The sequence below is a fragment of the Hippocampus zosterae genome, chromosome 17 (assembly GCF_025434085.1).
Source record: "Hippocampus zosterae strain Florida chromosome 17, ASM2543408v3, whole genome shotgun sequence".
Lineage (NCBI taxonomy): Eukaryota > Metazoa > Chordata > Actinopteri > Syngnathiformes > Syngnathidae > Hippocampus > Hippocampus zosterae.
This window is the reverse complement of record NC_067467.1, coordinates 10835339-10853460: the sequence shown is the minus strand read 5'-3', so window position 1 is coordinate 10853460 and position 18122 is coordinate 10835339. Positions and strand designations below refer to the sequence as shown.

The following is an 18122-nucleotide window of genomic DNA, read 5'->3' as shown; positions in this document are numbered from 1 at the left end:
TTTCAACTTCGCTTTCGAGGGCTACAGCGATGAGCTTGAGGGCATCGGTATTTTTCTGGCAGCTATTGGTTGGTCAGAGCACAACTTTTTACGTCTAACTTTGACTCGCAAAACATGTCTGGAGCCAATACTGTACATTTAATAATTGGCATCTGGTGAGTAAAATGAATTCATTAAAAAAAAAAATTTTCAATGTTATAGTGGCGCCATTATGAGGGGGATTAAATTAGATAGTAAATGCCCAGGTGCCAAGTTCACAATGCGCCAGTAGAATCTCCTTCCATTTAGCCTCATTGTTTTTCTGAAAAACGTTGAAGCCTAAATGGAGGAATCCAAACAAATCAATTCAGCCATCCCGGAGAAAAATGTTGTGGGAAAACAAAGGATCCTCTCGACTTTACCCATTTTCCTCCAAAGGCCCAACTCAGCGTATCAAGATGGCCGAAAGCCTTATTGAAGGGATATTAAAGTCTAGCAAGACCCTCCTCTTCCTCACTTCTACTTGATTAAATCCTGTAATGCAGTATGTGTTGGAGGTTATCTGACGGAAGTGGGTGGCTGAAACGGTTCAATAGCATCTAATAGTGAGGAAACTTGCCTTGGCGCCGCTCAATTTTTTTTGGGAGACCATTTTAGTTCTGTGAGGTTAACACAGGGGATAGTGTGTGTGTGTGTGTATGTGTGTGTGAGTGTGTGAGTGCATGGTGTGTGTGTGCGTGCGTGCGAGAAGTGCAATTGCCTCATCTCTGGGGTGTAAGATGACTCATCGACATTCACAGACATGACTTGGTGCTCTGACGCTGATGAGGATGACACTCCAGGCAAAAAAGTGAACCAGCCCCCCCAAAAAAGAAAAAAGCACACTTGAACCACTTCTACACACACACACACACATCCAAGTTCACAATTCAAGTGCAAAAAGTGACACGAACCAAACTATGAAGAGTAGCATTTTGTGGGCGTGGCTTAAAGTCCCTAATTGGATCTTATCAAGGATTGGCCCAACTCAAATGGGAAGCAATCAGCTTATGCTAAACAAGCCCAAACATAATGACAGCCAATCAAAGTATGCTTCATGCTATGACTGACAGGTGTTTCCCCACCCTCAACAACTCAAACGGAGGAAGCCAACACATAAAAAGGGATATTATAAAAAGGCAACTCACCTACAGAAACAATATAGATAGAGATTAAAATTTAGGTTAACGTGATTAAAAAAACATCACTGTCATTATTTATTCGCAATTAACGTGATTATTTGACACCTCTAATCAGGAGCATGTCAAACTCATTCTTTGTCGTGGGCCACATTTTAGTTACCGTTTCCCTTGGAGGTCTGTTATGACTGAAATCAAATAAAAAAAGTCAATAATAACGGTTTATTCAACTGCTGTTTAAGTTACTGTAATGAGGGGTTTGGTTCCAATAAAATGCTTACAATGTGTCTCTTATTTGTTACAAATGAGAATTTTAAATGTTGGTCGAGATTTTAGCAAGCATCATGGAAGTTGACATGTTTGATTTGCTTTTGCGGGCCACATAAAATGATGTGGTGGCCCTGATCTGGCCCCCGGGCCTTGAGTTTTACGGGGGTGTGCCCAAAGAACACCCAACACAAATTTAAGTATGAAACCTTTTTTTCCTATGACCATCATCAACAACTTTCCCTGAGCTCTGCTGTATGGAAATAAACCGGGCAGAATAAATCAGGCACAGGAATGACAAACACGTGCATGCGGGCTTCACGCGACACTTCTTCTCTTGAGCCGTCTCGTAAACTGACAGGCTGACGATTCCTGGTGACCTTTACGGGCGGAATAAACACAAGGCGCCGGGCTACGCCTTCCAAAGAGCCACGACGAGAGCGGCGGCAACGACAACAACGCAAAGAGCAGGGCCCGTTATCACCATGGCAACGGGGGAGCCACTCGATATGCTAGTGGCATGGGCAAACGGTGCAACCTGGGGAGAACATCTGGCTGAATGATGTTTATGGCGGGTCGACGTGAATTGTCCGCATTTGAAACACACGCACGCGATCACAGGTACACACACACACACACACAAAAACACACTGCAGCTCAAATCATCTTTCCTCTTTGAAATTCATGGATGTCCCATTAACCTGCTCCAGCCCCCCCGACCCCCCAAAGCAAAACAAAACATAAGGTTTATTCATAAAAGTATCACTCACCACAATTGTATTTCCCAAAACATACAATAATGGCATAAATAAATCCAAAGTAAAGAAGGAAACACTTTTGGGGACATTTTGTTTTTCTTCAGCTCACTGGATATTGAGCTGCAATTTTTGGTGTGCCCGCCTCGGCCACCTGGAGGCTGTACATGAAGGTGACATGGTCACAATTGTTCACCACGCTGCAGTAATACTAATCGCTCCTCACAGAGGATAAAGAATGTGTTTGTGTGTCTGTTTGTGTTGCTCTTGTTTGAGGCACCGACATACAAAATGACTGGATATGGGCCTGAGTAAGAGTATGCAGCGATGGCTGTTTGAAAGTGCTCTATAAATACTGTTGACTTGACTTGACTTGACTTAGTCACTTTTCCCAATTTGTCAGTTGGTCGCCCGACACCCAAAAGATTGCATCCCTTTCATCCTCCATCCATCCATTCCCTCCACCCCCTTCCTCCTCGTCTGCCCTCATCTTTCGAGGCGCGGTCACCTCCATTGGGCAACTGCCCTTTGAAGGACTAAAGCTGGCTTTGTTGACATGGTAACGGCGCGAAGAGACGGGCGGGGGATGAGAAGGACGGAGGTGAGACACACACACACACACACACACACACACACACACGCGCACACACACGCACGCACATCCGGAATACACATCACATCGGTTGCCTTTGCCTCCCTCTGTGCGAGGACGTTACGTTGTCGTGGTTACCTGGGCATGTGACCAGAAGGAGGATTGCTCATTATTTGCTGTGCGCACGCACTCGTATGTGTGTGTGTGTGTGTGTGTGTGTGTATAGGTGATAACAGACATGGGTCAGTTTTGGTTTATGTCAGGAAATGGATTCACGCTTCCAGGATTACCACTGCATGGCGTGTGCGTGCGTGTGTGTGTGTGTGTGAGTGAGGTGGTCCTCCCGCTGACCTTCCACAACACAACAAGAGTGACACATCCTGACACCCGAGGAAAACGAAACAAGCAAGGAGAAGACCGACCGCGCGGCTGACATCACACATGTTCTCTGTGTAATTTCTGTCGTTGGCCAGGAGCTCGCGCACGCACGGACGCACGCACGGACGCAAGTACGGACGGACGCACGGACGCACCGCCCGCCCGCCCGCCCGCCAAGGAGTTGAGGTCCTGCAATGTGGTCTGCGGAGCTACTTGGTATTCCATCAGCGAGGGAGATTGCTGGAGCGGCAGATAGAAACAATGGGGGAGGAAGATTCGACGAGGGGAGACGACAAAAGCGTTCAGAGCTAAATTTGCACTTGAAACTTGACTGACGGCAAAGCGGTCAAACTTGTTTGAAAGCAACCCCGTGGGAGAAAAGGGCTACTGCGGGGCTACTTGGAGAGGATAAAAAAAAATCAACAAAGATTAATTTGAGATTAATTCGATTAATTAAGATTAAGAACAAAGATTAATTAGAAAGAAACAATAACGTCATGATGGCATGTTTGTTATCACGTTCAGTCATGAAGGAGTTGAAAGATGAGACCAATTTGGGTGAAAAATCACAGTTGATCACAAAGCTGTGATCAACTGAGTAGAATTTTTAAGTTTTATAATGAGTCTGAGAAAACAATTTGACAAGGAAGATTGTCAAAATCTGGGATTAAAGATGAGAGAAGGAAAAGTTGGAACATAATATGTAAAAAAAAATGTAATTCCACAGGACTCAAAACGTAATTCTTTCCTGCTTCTCGACATAGACATGCGCACGCACATGTTCACATGTGAACACGTGCGCGCGCACGCGCACCGATTTGCACCTGGTGTCGCTTTGCGCCACTTCATTTGATAGATGAAGCCCCGTTCCGTATGCATACGCACGTCCTGGCGCACTCCGTTGCTTCTCTGCATCGTCTAAGGGGGGGAAAAAAATGTCCTCCATATTTACGTGGCCTTGATTTGCTCGTGTGTCGCAATACTCCAGTCAAATCTCGGTTTCCGAACGTCTCTGTTGTCGACCAAATCGGTTTTCGACCAAATATTTCGAGTTTTTTTATGTCTCGGATGACAACCGAATTTTGGTTCCCGAACAAACTGTGCGCACTTGAATGCGTCACTCTACTCCTCTCGCCTTCCTCACACAAGGAAGTGATGCTTCCTCGTTGTAGCGTTCCATTGTGAACAGACGTCTTCAATAAAGACTTTTTTTTTAAAAGAGCGTGGTTTCGGTTTTCGAACAGCCTTCTGGAACGGATTATGGTCGAAAACCGAGGTATGACTATGTGTGTCATGAGTGTGTGCGAAGCTTTCCGACCAAGCATGCCTATCAGCGGTTTAGAGAAGCCTATAGTTGTCAAAAACAAGGCAGACGTTTTAACATTATGCACACTTTGGACTTGAATTTCCTTCAGTGACTCTCTGCATACCACTAGAAAGAGCCTACGTCCCACTTTGAGAAGCCGCAAATAGCGAAACCCGAGGTTTTGTGGTAGTTACAAGATGGCAGCAAATGACTGCTCCTGCCCTCACTTCAACATAATTCCTTGGATGGTGAGTTAGGCAAATTAGTCCGCAAATAGAAGACAGGTTCCCCTTCCAAAATTAAAAAATTGACAACTTTGCATATACTCTGATTGCGGCGATTGAATATACGGACGTTCGGATAAGCTGCCATAAAATGGCGGCAAAGCACGGCTTTTCTATGTCTCATCGAAGCTCCTCCCGAGACTTCAACATAGTTCTGTGGCACCAACATGCCATAAGATGGCTACGTCCAAGTCATTCAGCAAAGAATGGATGCTAGGCTCGCCTCAAAAATCTATCAAGATTTTATCAAGCAAATTTGTTAATGCTAAAACACGCGCAGATTCACTCAATGGTGGCAAAGCAACATTTTTAAACCAAACAGAGCTTTGGCCTGGCAAAAGACAGCTCACTCCACTCATATCAACATAGTTCCTTAACACAAACATGCCATAGGAATAGCGCCAAAGCACTACTTTCCAGTTAGACGGGACCTGAGCATAAGAATAGCGAAAAGGTGATTTTTTTTTCAGTTCTCCCACACATATAGCCGCAAAAGTCAGCCAAGACAAGCAACCGGGTGACGGAAAGATGACATGATAGAAATGTGCAAAGCCAAGGCGGCGCAAGTCTTTGGATCCGACGCTCTGGGGAAGAGCGAGTGAGCGACGGCACAGGCGACGAAAAAGGGGTCAGAGAGACGAGATAAAATATGCAAGGTGCGATCGAGGCCCCCTGAAAAAGAAATGACAGGAAGTGGGTTCTTATATGGGAAAGGGCGAGGACGAGATGAAAGGGGAAGGGTGCTTGTCGAGCGCCGGAGTGCTGAAGGCAAGCAAAGTGGAAGGTGTTCGAAGCGTGGAGGATGTGAGAGGAGGAGGGATGGGGGGAGGAGGGGGGGGTGGAGGGGGCGTGAGCGGGGGCATAGATGGAGATCAAGGGAGATGCGAGGAAGGAGTTGCAGCAGTGCAGCGGCAAGATGCATGTGCAGACGAGATGCGGGGATCGTTATCGCCCGGCCGCGCTGACTATTGATTTGCCGCCGTTGTCTCGAGCGGTGAAAGAACACCCTCCGTCAGCTTCAAAACTTGAGTGTGTGTGTGTGTGTGTCCCTGTGGGTTTGAGAGCCTGCAGCAATTTAAAAAAAAGAAAAAAATACAATGACACTCAGTAGAGTGCAGACCTCCGCCAAGGCCAAAAGATCAAAATTTGGAGCAGCACGGTTGAGCATTCAAAACGGTTTTCTATATTGAAGGAAATGACCGCCATTCATGGAGATTAAAGTTCTTGCAGGGAGCGAAATCTAACGGAAAGATGCAAATTGCAAAAGTGTATTCACAAAAGAAGATGAAAATGCTTCCAAACAAACGAATAAGTCTACTTCCTGTTTATTTTGGACGAATGAAAACAGGAGGGATGACAACTCAAAGTTTTTTTTTTGTCCATGAAGATTTTTGAATGACAAATCCTGTTCAATCCTGATTTTTAAGCCTACAGAAAGTTGTAGGTTCCTTTTATCCCGCATCCTATAAAAACGTGCTTTAATTTCTACATTCGCTTATTGCGGAGGTGGTCTGGCATGTAACCCAAAGACATTTTCTGACTTGATGTTTAAGGCAGATCTTTTATTTGCAGTGTTGGTGTTCGTTTATTAAGTTATTTGATGGTTTTTAAAGTTCAAAATAATATCTTCCATGTTTGGCTTTCTTCTGTAGAAAAACTGTCAAGCAAACGGACTGCAGCTGTTGCTGTTTTTTCACCACAACCACGCCGATCAACATGCGTCGTAAAGGTCGACGAGTCCAGTGCACGAGAAGCAAACGGAAGCAGTTGCCACGCATTCAATTATCTGACTGCGCGAAGCCGCGACGGCCGCGCCAAGCCCCACTTTGTCGCCTGAGAGGAAAAAGGATTGATGGCGATGCATGAAAAAGTGATCGGTGACACATCTATCGCCCGTGACAAGCGGATGAAAGGAAGCCAAAGTTTTGGGCTTTCCGGCTTGTGTGTCCCGCAGTGTTGCTGCTGGAGGTGACGTGTGCAACGTCTCGCCAGGGAGCATGTGAGTGTGAAACCGGTTGTGGAAGTGTGCCAAGAGAGCTGGGCAGCAATGGAAGGAAGAGGAGGAGGAGGATGAGGGAAGAGATGAAGGTGAAAAAAGGGGAGGACTCCATTCTTTGTTCTTTGTTGATGAAAGCAGGAATTGGAGCCGCGACTCCCACTCCCGCTTTCTCTCTGTTCGGGATGAGCCTTGATGTGTTAGGGTGAGCGAGCGAACAGAATGGACGAGCAGGCACACACACACACACACACACACACACACACACACACACACACACACACGCACACAAAACTGCCTTATTCCACTCAACTGAGACCCAAATGACTCCTTGCTCACTAATTAAACTTTAATCTCCAATAGCGCGCAAATTACCTGCCACGCAGCTGAGTGCCAAACTACGGGGATGCGTGGAATGAGTGAGATGGCGAGGGAGGGAGGGAGCGAATGAGGGATGGACAGATGCACGAAAGAGAGAGAGAGAGAGAGAGAGAGAGAGAGAGTGGGAAGGTCACTCTCCACCGGCAGGAGGAAAAACTTCCTCCCTTTTTTTGTTGCCGCCACCCCCCCCCCCCCCCTCCTGTGTTGTTGAAAGGGGCATATGTGTTGACGCCTCCAAAAGTACCGCTCAATCAAGTACGCGCACACAAAATATGCAGTCCTTGCATTTTCGCCTTCCTCCATCTGCCTGGCCTTGTTCCCGTCTTCCTCACAACAGATGCAGCGTCTGCGAGGGCGCCGCCATTTTGTGCCACGCATCAGACAGAGGGCATCAGAACACTCTGCGTGTGTGCGTGTGTGTGTGTGTTTGTGTGTGTGCACGCGCCACATGGTTGGTCACGGAGAACTAATGATAATTACTTCAATTTTCCTATAACTCCACCTTTTCCAAGCCTGATGATCATGCACAAGCATCCCTCTGTCGGTTTTGTGTGTGTGTGTGTGTGTGTGTGTGTGATCGTGTGTGTGTGTGTGTGTTGGCTAAGCGACGGACTGCTCCGACTCCAAATGTCAAAGCCGCTTTTGTTAAACGACGCCATCAGCATGATGTATGGCTGCGCGATGGGACCGCAATCTGCAATCGCACGCCACTCGATGTCCCCCATATAAAGATGAAGCACTTTTTTTTTGTCTTTGCCAATTTAAGTTAGCGGGAGCTTGACCCACCAGTGCCCCGACCTCCGAATTTTTCAAGCCCTCACTTGGGCAATTATTTTGTTTATGTTACGAGTCAAAATTTGAGTGACAAGCCAGCCTTTCAAGTGACACAGAAGTGACAGAACAATTCAGGTACTGTGATGCCCGTCCATGTGGGTAAGGAGAGCCACTGTCGCCACATACTTTCACAAGCTGATCCCTTGTGCACTGTGATGTCATTTTCAGAAGTTAGCAAAAGGCAAAATGGCCGCCCCCTGGGATGGATTAAAAACAGCTGGATTTCGCGTCTTCATTCATGTTCTACAAACACAATATTCGTCAGAATGCCGTGTTTAGACAAGTGGGGTGGGGAGGTGGGCATAGAACATATTATTGGAAAGCATTTTTTTTTCAATTGACTTCCCCCTTAAGTATCAGTGGCTGATATCGGCAACCTCTCTACAAGTATTCGATACCTGAAAATAAAGCTCGTGTGGACCCGAGGCTTATATCTGGTATCGCTACTTGCCCAGGCCTATTCTCAATCAAGTGTAAATTGTAAACAGGCCATCCAATTAGCTTTCATGGTAGCTTTGACGTGCCATTTAAAACGTAATTAGGAGCGATAAAAAAAACATGCAATAAAGAGGGATCACATTTTAACAGCGCAATGCCCTTTTCCCTGTGTGTTTTTAGGTCTTCCGCTTGAGCGTCTACCTTAATGCGCACACAAATGGCGAGCGGTGAAGGACGTCACCCCAAATTAGCCATCATCAGGCCCCATTTTGGAGACGAGGCGCCCCATACACACATCCACCGTGAAATGATTGACTCAAAGCCGCAGCGCTTAATGAAGGCATCAAGTGAGCACGCGTGTGCCGTGACCACTTCAATCTTGAACCACCTGACAGAATATCAGTGAGCTTAAAAAAATAAATAAATAAATAAATAAATAAATAAATAAAAGGCTCCACCGGGAAAGAAAAGACGAGGTCACCGTCAAGACCGTTTGCACCCGAGTGAAAGTGAAAGGAGGCATCATGGTGAATATTAGCCACAGTTGGTGGGCAGGTGCACTGCGGGGAACAAGAGGGCACAATCAAGGATATGTCTGTCATGCAAGGCTGCCGATGCGCATGTGGACATGTACTCGCCACCCGCCACGTCCGACTTGGAAAAATCTGGCGTGCAAGAGGCAATGATGCCCCGTCGTGCTATAGCGCAAATAAGTGAGGGCAAAGGGAGGGCACGGTGAGCAGGGAGCTGGGCCGGAATATGTCGCAAGTGCATGGCTTCGAACCTGCTGCGTGGGGGGGGGAATGGGGGGGGGTAGGTTGCATAGGACAAGGACGAGCTCGCTTGGCTGTCATGAGTAGGCTGATGGCTCGAAATGAGGTTTTCTTTTTGAGGTTTTTATGATTTATTTTTGTTCGTTTTAATTCGCTTGTAAGTTGGTTGGTGAGTTGTCGTGAATTTGAGGTTTGTTTTTGTTTTTTTTCAAAAATTGTTTGGTTTAAGTTAAATTTTTATTCGTTGTTTCCCGTTTAGCCATCCGTAATCAGAGTTGCTTTTCTCAAGAGGGTTGCGGATGTGATGGAGCCTTGCCCAGCCGTCATAAGGCAGTAGGCGGGGCACACCCTGAACTGGTTGCTGCCTAATCGTAGGGAACACATAGAGGAGGATTTTTTTTTTTAATCAGCGTTTCTTGTGTCGTAAAAACATTTCAATAAAAACATCCACAAATCATCAGTACCGTATAACAGTCTACAGATATGAAGTTCAATAAGCGCAGAGCATAATACTGCATCTAAAGTTACATGCAGCACCGCCCTAACATCGTCTAAATAAGGAGGGTCTTTCCATCCCTCCTTTTGCCAAGTTGCCAACTTCAAAAGTGGATTTGTGGCTGTTGAGCAGTATTAAACCTGGTTGTCCACTGAACTGTTTATGTGTTGAAACACAGGTATTCATTTTGGAACTAAGCAAGGATTGCACGGACGCAATGCTAACCACAATACCGTGTTTAGACGAGGTCGCGCACATCAAATAGAGTATTGCAAAGAAAAGGTTTGCCTTGAGTTCCTCTTGAAAAGTACACAGCAGAGCACCCTGAGAGTATTCTGTACTCTCGTCGTTATTTGGTAGGCGACGCTGCACACGCCGGCGGCAGTGACGTCATCCGTAATGGCAGACAAAGAATCGTCAACAATGCGCGCTGACAAGGAGTGATGATGGAGGAAATAAAGCGCTGGCGACCTGAGGCGGGCCGCTATAGATCGAGCTCAATTCGGACCGCCGGAGATTGCGATGACTCGACAATGGCAGCATTGGATAACATTAATTAATGGAATCAAATGGGTCATATTCGCAGAGCGTTACCGTGACAACCGCAGGCTGCCAATGTCCTCCGGTGAACACCTGTCAAGCGACAAAGCAAAAAGCCATGAGACCCCCCGCCCCCCCAAAAAAGTTCTCTCTTATGAGTTAAAAACATATTTTTAACTCATAACATCATTTTTGCTTTCTTTTTGCTATACAACTGATTTATACCTTTGATTTTAGCACTGCATAATATTGTACTTCATAAAAACATTTACCATCGTAATCACATTGCGTTTTTTTTTTTTTTATCAGAAATGCATGTACCGTTGACAATGCGTCAAAATCTGCATTGTATTATCTTTACCACCAGGGGGCGGGATAATACACTGCTGCAGGCACAAATGAATAACTTGTCTGTAAATGACTCCAGAATCTGATGTAACAGTAGAAGCTCTTTGCAGAGGATAAAGAACATATGTCTGCGAGTATTGTTATGTATGTCATGATGCAATTTTTTGTCTCCAAATATTGGTTACTTAAAGCGCTGTAATAGCGCCACAAAGTTGCTTCTCATTTGTCTGTCTATAGTGTTTTTGCAGTATTGGTTAGCAATAAGCTAGGCGAATGTTCTGGTGCTGTAATTCTCTTTGTTTTATATTTAGTTTGATAGAAATAACAAAACCATAAACAAAAAAATGCTAGAAAAATACACAGGTTACAGTATTTTTGTTTTGATGATTATATAATCGCGCCCCGGTAGTCCAGTGGTTAGCACGTCGGCTTCACAGTGCAGAGGTACCGGGTTCGATTCCAGCTCCGGCCTCCCTGTGTGGAGTTTGCATGTTCTCCCCGGGCCTGCGTGGGTTTTCCCCGGGTGCTCCGGTTTCCTCCCACATTCCAAAAAACATGCGTGATTGAACACTCTAAATTGTCCCTAGGTGTGAGTGTGAGCGCGGATGGTTGTTCGTCTCTGTGTGCCCTGCGATTGGCTGGCAACCGATTCAGGGTGTCCCCCGCCTACTGCCCGGAGACAGCTGGGATGGGCTCCAGCACCCCCCGCGACCCTCGTGAGGATGAAGCGGTACGGAAGATGAATGAATGAATGAAAATGAATGAATGATTATATAATCAATGATTACTGCAAATAAAGTATTGTGACACGAATGTTGTAAACCCTGGTATGTGTACAGTTCAAGCTCTACAGTGACTTTGCCATTCATCCATTCATACATCCATCCAATCCATGGACCAGAAGGTACTGAGCAACCAGTGTCCAGCCAATTAGTGCCATGCCAATCCTGTTTCTATGGCAACGCACCACTGTCCTCCTTCGGCACAGCCATTTAGGCGCCCCGCCATGCACTAAACCAGCAGCACCAAGTTTGAGAGGCCGATGTGGTCTCATCAATAAAGCGCCGCCGTTTGGATTCATTAGTGTGCCGACGACAAACAAAGGCCGCTCGTCACTGGCAAGACTGGCAGCGGTTTTTAATTGCGGGGCGCAAACACGGGCAGAAAAAAAAACGTGTCACACAGTCGAGAGTTGCTCCTCCACCACAAAGAACAAAAAGGAAGAAGAAGAAAAATGCTTTTTGGGTTCCTCGCGACGGCAGATGGTGGAAGTCGAGAAGGCCGCTTGAAAAATTCTCTTCCAAGATGTTTCTCCTTTCTCTGTGAAACGGATGAGAAAACAAGCGCATATGGAGGCAGGGAGGGGAGCTGCGACGCATCTTTGTGATATGAATGCAGGCGTTGTGTGGGAAACACGGACATCCAACAAATCGTGTTGGCATATGATCCAGGCGCCTCTTTTGGACTTGAAAATGCCATAGAAAATAACGTTAGCAACAGGATTCGTCAGCGTGTCGGACTGGTAACCATTTTTGCTCTGTGAGTGATGTTGAAAATGGGCTGGTGGAAATGGTTTCTACCCACCAATAGGGAAAGAAAATCAAAAAATGGAAAATGCCAGCAAACAAATAGCACTCAAGCGGCGAAATATAATGGAATATCTCATTGAGATGCTGCATCGACAGTTGCAGTTGAACAGATCCTTAAGCAATGGCTTTTAGAACACAAATAGTAGAATACTCACAGGCATATATTCTTTATCCCCTGTGAAGAACCACCAATATTACTGTGTCTCATTGAGGAGCAGAAGCTTCTCCATGTATAACACATCATATGCCTGTATTATACTGCCCCCAGGTAGCCATGGGTCACACACTAAACGGAGCAACACAATTCCCATAGAATTGAAGAAAAAAATAAAATAAAATAAGGCAAAATCTGCTTAATTTTTTGCATCGCATTTAAGGGTGTCATGGTTGTATTTATTTTCTTATATAAGTATGTTAGTGTGATATTTTCCTTCCTTAAATTTTTTAAAAAATTATTTTTGTTGTCATCTGAGGTATGTTGGAGTGGATGAATTTCTGTTTCTTTCAATAGAGAAGGGTAATTTGAGAGACAAATATTTTGAATTGCACTTGTGGAGATGGAATGAATGAAACTGACTGTATTCCAGAGAGAGCTTGAAAAATGTCATTTTAATTGGATTTTATTTTATTTTTTTTCACGAGTGCTCAATACTGGTCATACCTTGGCTGCATTAAAGCTCGGCAGGAGGCAAAGTGCCGACATCACTTCCTCTCTTACCTGCTGTTTACCTCATTACACTTTGCTTTCCTTCCCTCTCGCTCTCCTCCCCTCCAGCACTTCCTCTCCCTCTCCATTGCCGCTACCTATCTCATTTGCATAGGAAAACTTATTTGCATGCACACGAGCGAAACAGAGTGAGGTGCAAAAAGCTGACGAAAAGAAATGAAATCTTACAGGAGGGAAAGCGTACTCGCAACCTCTTTCCTCTCCTGAGATCGCCATTCAAGCATCCGTAACAATGCGACTTTGGCCAAACGAGGCTCGAAAGGAAGCAGGAAGAGAAAAGGAGCACACTCGGCGTTGTTGTTGCCATGTTGTTGTTGCCGTGGCGCCGACAGATGATGATTGCTTCACCAGAGGACAAGTGATTGGCTGTGATGCAAAGGCCCACTCCCCCTCCCCTACTACCAAGCTTTTGCATAGACCCACAAAAGCCAGCACCCGCTACGTAGGCCAACACACACACACACACACGCACACACACACAAGCAAGCATTTTACAGTGGAAGTTTGCTTTGCTACCGTCTTCTTAATTCAGGTCTGCACATACATAGGAAGTCAATGGACCAGTCCATTGCGTGAGAAGAGAGGGGGAGCAGTCCAAAGGGTCATGATAGGTCAAGCATTGTCAAGGTTTTAAACATGTGAATTGAGACAAAAACAATAATACTGGCTTGAAATCGGAGAACATGTCATCAATGTGTTTTTTGAGAAATTTGGTGGTGGGGGGGGGGGGCAATTAAGGGGCCCCGGGCAATTGCCTGTGTTTGCCCGAATGCTACATCTGCCCTTGCAAACACGCACATGCATGGAGAGGCAGGCAGGAAGCCTCTGGAATATTAAAAGACTCAACCTTCTACCTCCCATCTTCATCTCCACATCAGGGCGGCAAGATGCGTGTCTTGCAATCTGTCCCTGATTGCCTGTGTGCGCACACACACGCTTACCCAACTCCAGCAGTTCACTAATTGCAAATGTCCAAAAACCTGCTGCAGATCCTTTTGACCCAAAGATGTTGACACAATGGAAACTCCATTTTCCTCTAGCCTACTTTTCAGATGGTTTGGTTTTAGATTATTTTCATTTTGTCAAAATCCTGCTGGTTTTGGTTAAGAAACAAAAACAAAATGCGTGTACCCTGGATTGGATTTTGTAAGTTTGCAAAGAGAGTTCGACAGATGGCAAGATGTATTCCACAGGCAAGTATTTTATGAACACTTTGTAGCAATAACCTACCTGGTCTGCTCGACAACACTCATGCAATATGTGTGTAAAAGACTAGACCTTCAAAATAAAAGCATGCGGGATAATAACACAGTTTCAACACACTTTCTCTGGCTATATGGTGGCTTATTTAACAGTCACAAAATAATCTAAGTGACATCATTGGGCCAAATAAAATGTAGTGTAATTATTGTTGTACTACCATGCTTTTATTTTTGAAGGCCTGACTTTTGACAAGATGTTGACAAGTCGATGTTGCCGAGCAGGCCAGGAACCTTGCTATTGCCTTGAGTTGTGAACAAATGCTTGCATTCTGGAATTTCCACACACAAAGTTTGAGCGCCCGACATTTGATTAAGAATAGAAATAAAATTCCAGAAATAAACTTTCTACCTCTTCGCTGTATACACCATCAAGAGTCTTCAATAAAGCAAAAAGTTAGTCTAACATTTATTTTACATTGTTTCCTGTAACTAAAATGTACTTTCTGTTTATTTTTGTGAATGTCTGGAACGGATTAATTGGATTTACACTATTTCCTGTGGGAAATGTTGTCTTGCATTTCACAATTTTTGACTTTAGTCATTTCTGGCACAGATTAATCACAAAAACTGATGTTGCGTTATATATAGTGTCCTATGAGTGTCCTCCAAGCTTCAACTGTGCGTCCCCTTCCATCTCTACGTCCCCTTACGCACACACATCCAGAGCATGGCTGCATGTGTTTAGCAGAAAAATCATACATCAACACACACATTTTCTAATGTGTTATTGTGCGCGCGGCATACGCAGACGCGATGAGGCAAGCGTCGTCTCCTGTGTGTCATCACGACCGGCCTGAGAGGACAGCGTGAGGGTGCGTGTGTGTGTGTGTGTGTGTGTGTGTGAGAGTGAAGGGTGAGGGGGTGAGAGAGGGATTGGAGGGGATGAAAGGTGGCAGGGGGTAAGAGGCTGAAATGAAAGCGGGAGAAGGAGGATGGCGAGGAGTGGCGGTGGGTCGGGTGGAGAGGGGTGAGTGTAAAAGGGCAAAGGAGGGATACGAGAGGGAAGTGAGAAACAAAGGGAGGGGGCGAAAGAAGGAAGGACAGATGAGCTTGACTGCTGATTGGCTCGAGAGCAAGGAAGGAGGGATGGGAAGGATGAGAGAGGTAGTGAGAGTGAGAGAGACTGTCACCTCCAGTTGGAGGCTATTAGCAGGAGCAGCAGCGCAGAGATGCCATCGCTCATCCTGGCCTGGCACAATTACTCGGGCGCACACATACATGCACACATGAACATGCAAATGCACACACGCCTACCCGCACCTAGACGGTGGAGCCTTGAGGTAAGCGTTGCATCTGTTCCATGAGCACATTCGGAACTCAAAACTTGAAACTTGAATGTCAAATCATCTTTTTCCATAGAAATGAATGAACATGCCTTTAATCCGTTCAAGCCTTCCCTGACAAAGGGACCAAAATTATTGAAATGAATATCAAAACTCAGCATATAAGCAGCTCATTATAAATATTCACTGAAACATACATGGTCTTTTTTTCGGGGGTTGGGGGGTAAGAATAAGCCCAGCATTTCCACGAAAAACAGGGGTAGTTTCCCAAAAATCTGCAAACAGGTGAATCCTCTTATATGATAAGATAAGATATCCTTTATTCGCCCCACACTGGGGAAATTTACAATATGCAGGTGTTCGCCGTACTACTGCTTATTGAAGTGTTATTAAGAAACTGAGAGTTCAATGCAGTCCTTGCCATGGATGCTTCACCCAGTGAGGCAAGTCCTGCCTTGGTGTGGGATTCATAATAACGCTTAACTGAATCTCAAATCCTCTTCCAGCTTAGTATAGCACTAAAATGATCCATTCTATGCAGAGGACAAAGAATATACGACTTAGTGCTGCAAACCTCACTTAAAGATTGTTTGTTTGTGTGGAATCATTTCACTATGAAATACAGTTGTTGGCGATATAAAATGGGTTCATGGTTGCGTACATGCCAAATCGAATCACTCTTATATCAATGCATTGCTGTAAAAATGTGTCTATGTGCGTGTGTGAGGCTAAAACTAACTGCGTGCATGCATCCAAGCTCGCCGTCTGCTCCTTGCAGGCGTTCAAGTGTGTGTGTGTGTGTGTGTGTGTGTGTGTGTGTGTGTGTGTGTGTGCGTGTGTGTGTGTGTGTGCGTGCGTGCGTGTGTTGTAGCTTCCGATGTCCTTGTTTTTGATTCATGTGTGCGCGCGTGTGTGAGACGCAGCCACATAGGGCCAAGTGCCCGGGCCTGAAAGTGACTGATAGAGTCCATGCCAGCTTGAGACGCATGCCACAGTCTCCAACCCCCCCCCCTCCCCCACCCCCATGTCCCAGCTCCACCCTCCTCCTCTTTCCTTCATCCCCGCTCTCTCGCCGCATCTATTTTTGTTATTTTGCCTCAATTGTTCCCTCTTTCGTCCCCCCCCCCCCACCCTCCTGTACCCAGCCCTCTCATATTGAAGGCACCCAGCCCACTCCCCCGCAGCTCATTTTTCAAATCGCGCCGTCTCTTGTGTTCGGTTTTCTCTTTAAAGCATATTTCAATGGCTGTTCGTTGTCCATTTCACATTCAGCCTTTTCATCTCAGTCATCATTCACTACCGCAGGCCACCACTAGTGGTCACTGTTTGCTACCTTCCCGAGCCATTCATAAGCCGGGACTGCTGCACTATTCTTTCTGTCTTGGTTCTTGTCTTCCACCTGCAGACAATTTAGGACTTCACGATCCTCCTCTCCTTCCCTGCATTCCTCCATTTCAGGGCCGCGTCACCTCATTTGCACACAAGCAGCTTGCATGCGCGCCTCCTCTGCGCTTTCACACCTTGAGCCACTTCAATGAGTACGGTAATAAATGACAAGGAGAGATTTTTGTTGTTGTTTTTTACATACACTAAAAGGAAGGGAAAACGGAAGAAAACACAAAGTTGCTTCCCTATTTGCACTCTTTTGGAAAGACATTGTAAAAAAATGTTCGGAGGTCACTGTCTCGTCTTCCACACTAAAATCATCCGAGCATGCTTTTATGGACATGACTGGCAACTTTTCCCAACATACCGAACACTCTCAAAAAGCTTGGAAGTGGAGAACAACAAAACAGATGCACTCGGAGGAGAAATAAGCCAAATCTCTGATTGGTGAATGCATCGATGATGAGATCCCCCCGCCCCCCCAACCCCGGCCGTCAAAGAAATCTCACTAAAAATCTCATCTCACTATAGCAACAAGGCACCAACGCAACACTGTTATTTCTTTGGCCTGAGTCACAAAAACCAAAAACAGATTTTCCGTTTGATAGCAGTGAACTGACTTCGCAACAAGCAGCGAGCTGCGGTTTGGTAGACAGTGAAGGATTCTTCAAAAAAGAGGCCTCAAGCTATTTCTTGCTGGTGCCACATTTACTGTCACGGTAAACCAAAAATAAAGACATTGAAACATTGTGGCTTTAATATGCCCATGAAGCTCTTTCCTTAGGAAACTCTGCTACGCTTAACTCATTCACTCCCAAAGACGTTTTTAAACGTCTTTTCAGACATGGTCCAGAATTGGCTGGTCCTGAATGAGTTAATGCTAACAAACAGTGCAAAACGCCGTACATGAGCTACTGAATAGAATCAGTGCTGCGTAGTTACAACCATTTATGGTACATCATGAAAAAAAACACAAACATAGATACAACACTAGTCACATTAGTATATTCTTTATCCTCTGCAAAGACTGACTACTATTACTGTGGCTTCCTGAGGAGTGACTGTCATGCTCATTAGGCAAAGTGGGACCTGAAGATGAAGTCTGCCCTGTTTACGGGATTCCTGCAAGCGGCATCTTCACGAGAACGTTTGAAGCGCAAGGTGCGTCTCTCTCAAAGTGCCGATCCAAATTAGGACCGTTCGGCCTTGGCGGAGACGCTCTCCTCATTAGCTTTAGACAAGAGCGAGGCAGCGGGAACGAGGGAGATGGATGGAGCAGTGAACTAGGGCGGCCCGGTATCGCGCCACACGCGAGATGGCTATCTGCATG

At 45.7% G+C, this 18122-nt stretch overlaps 1 protein-coding gene and 1 long non-coding RNA gene across 2 annotated transcripts in view; one reads left to right on the top strand and one right to left on the bottom strand.

Annotated features, from left to right (window-relative positions):
- The window catches only part of LOC127590403 (retinoic acid-induced protein 1), a 61521-nt gene that overhangs the window by 22932 nt on the left and 20467 nt on the right, over window positions 1–18122 (bottom strand). The gene's annotated exons all lie outside the window — the stretch shown is intronic.
- Window positions 6745–9562, top strand: LOC127590406 (uncharacterized). Its single transcript, XR_007959610.1, has 2 exons — window positions 6745–9267; window positions 9453–9562. It is a non-coding gene; the product is annotated as an uncharacterized LOC127590406 (long non-coding RNA).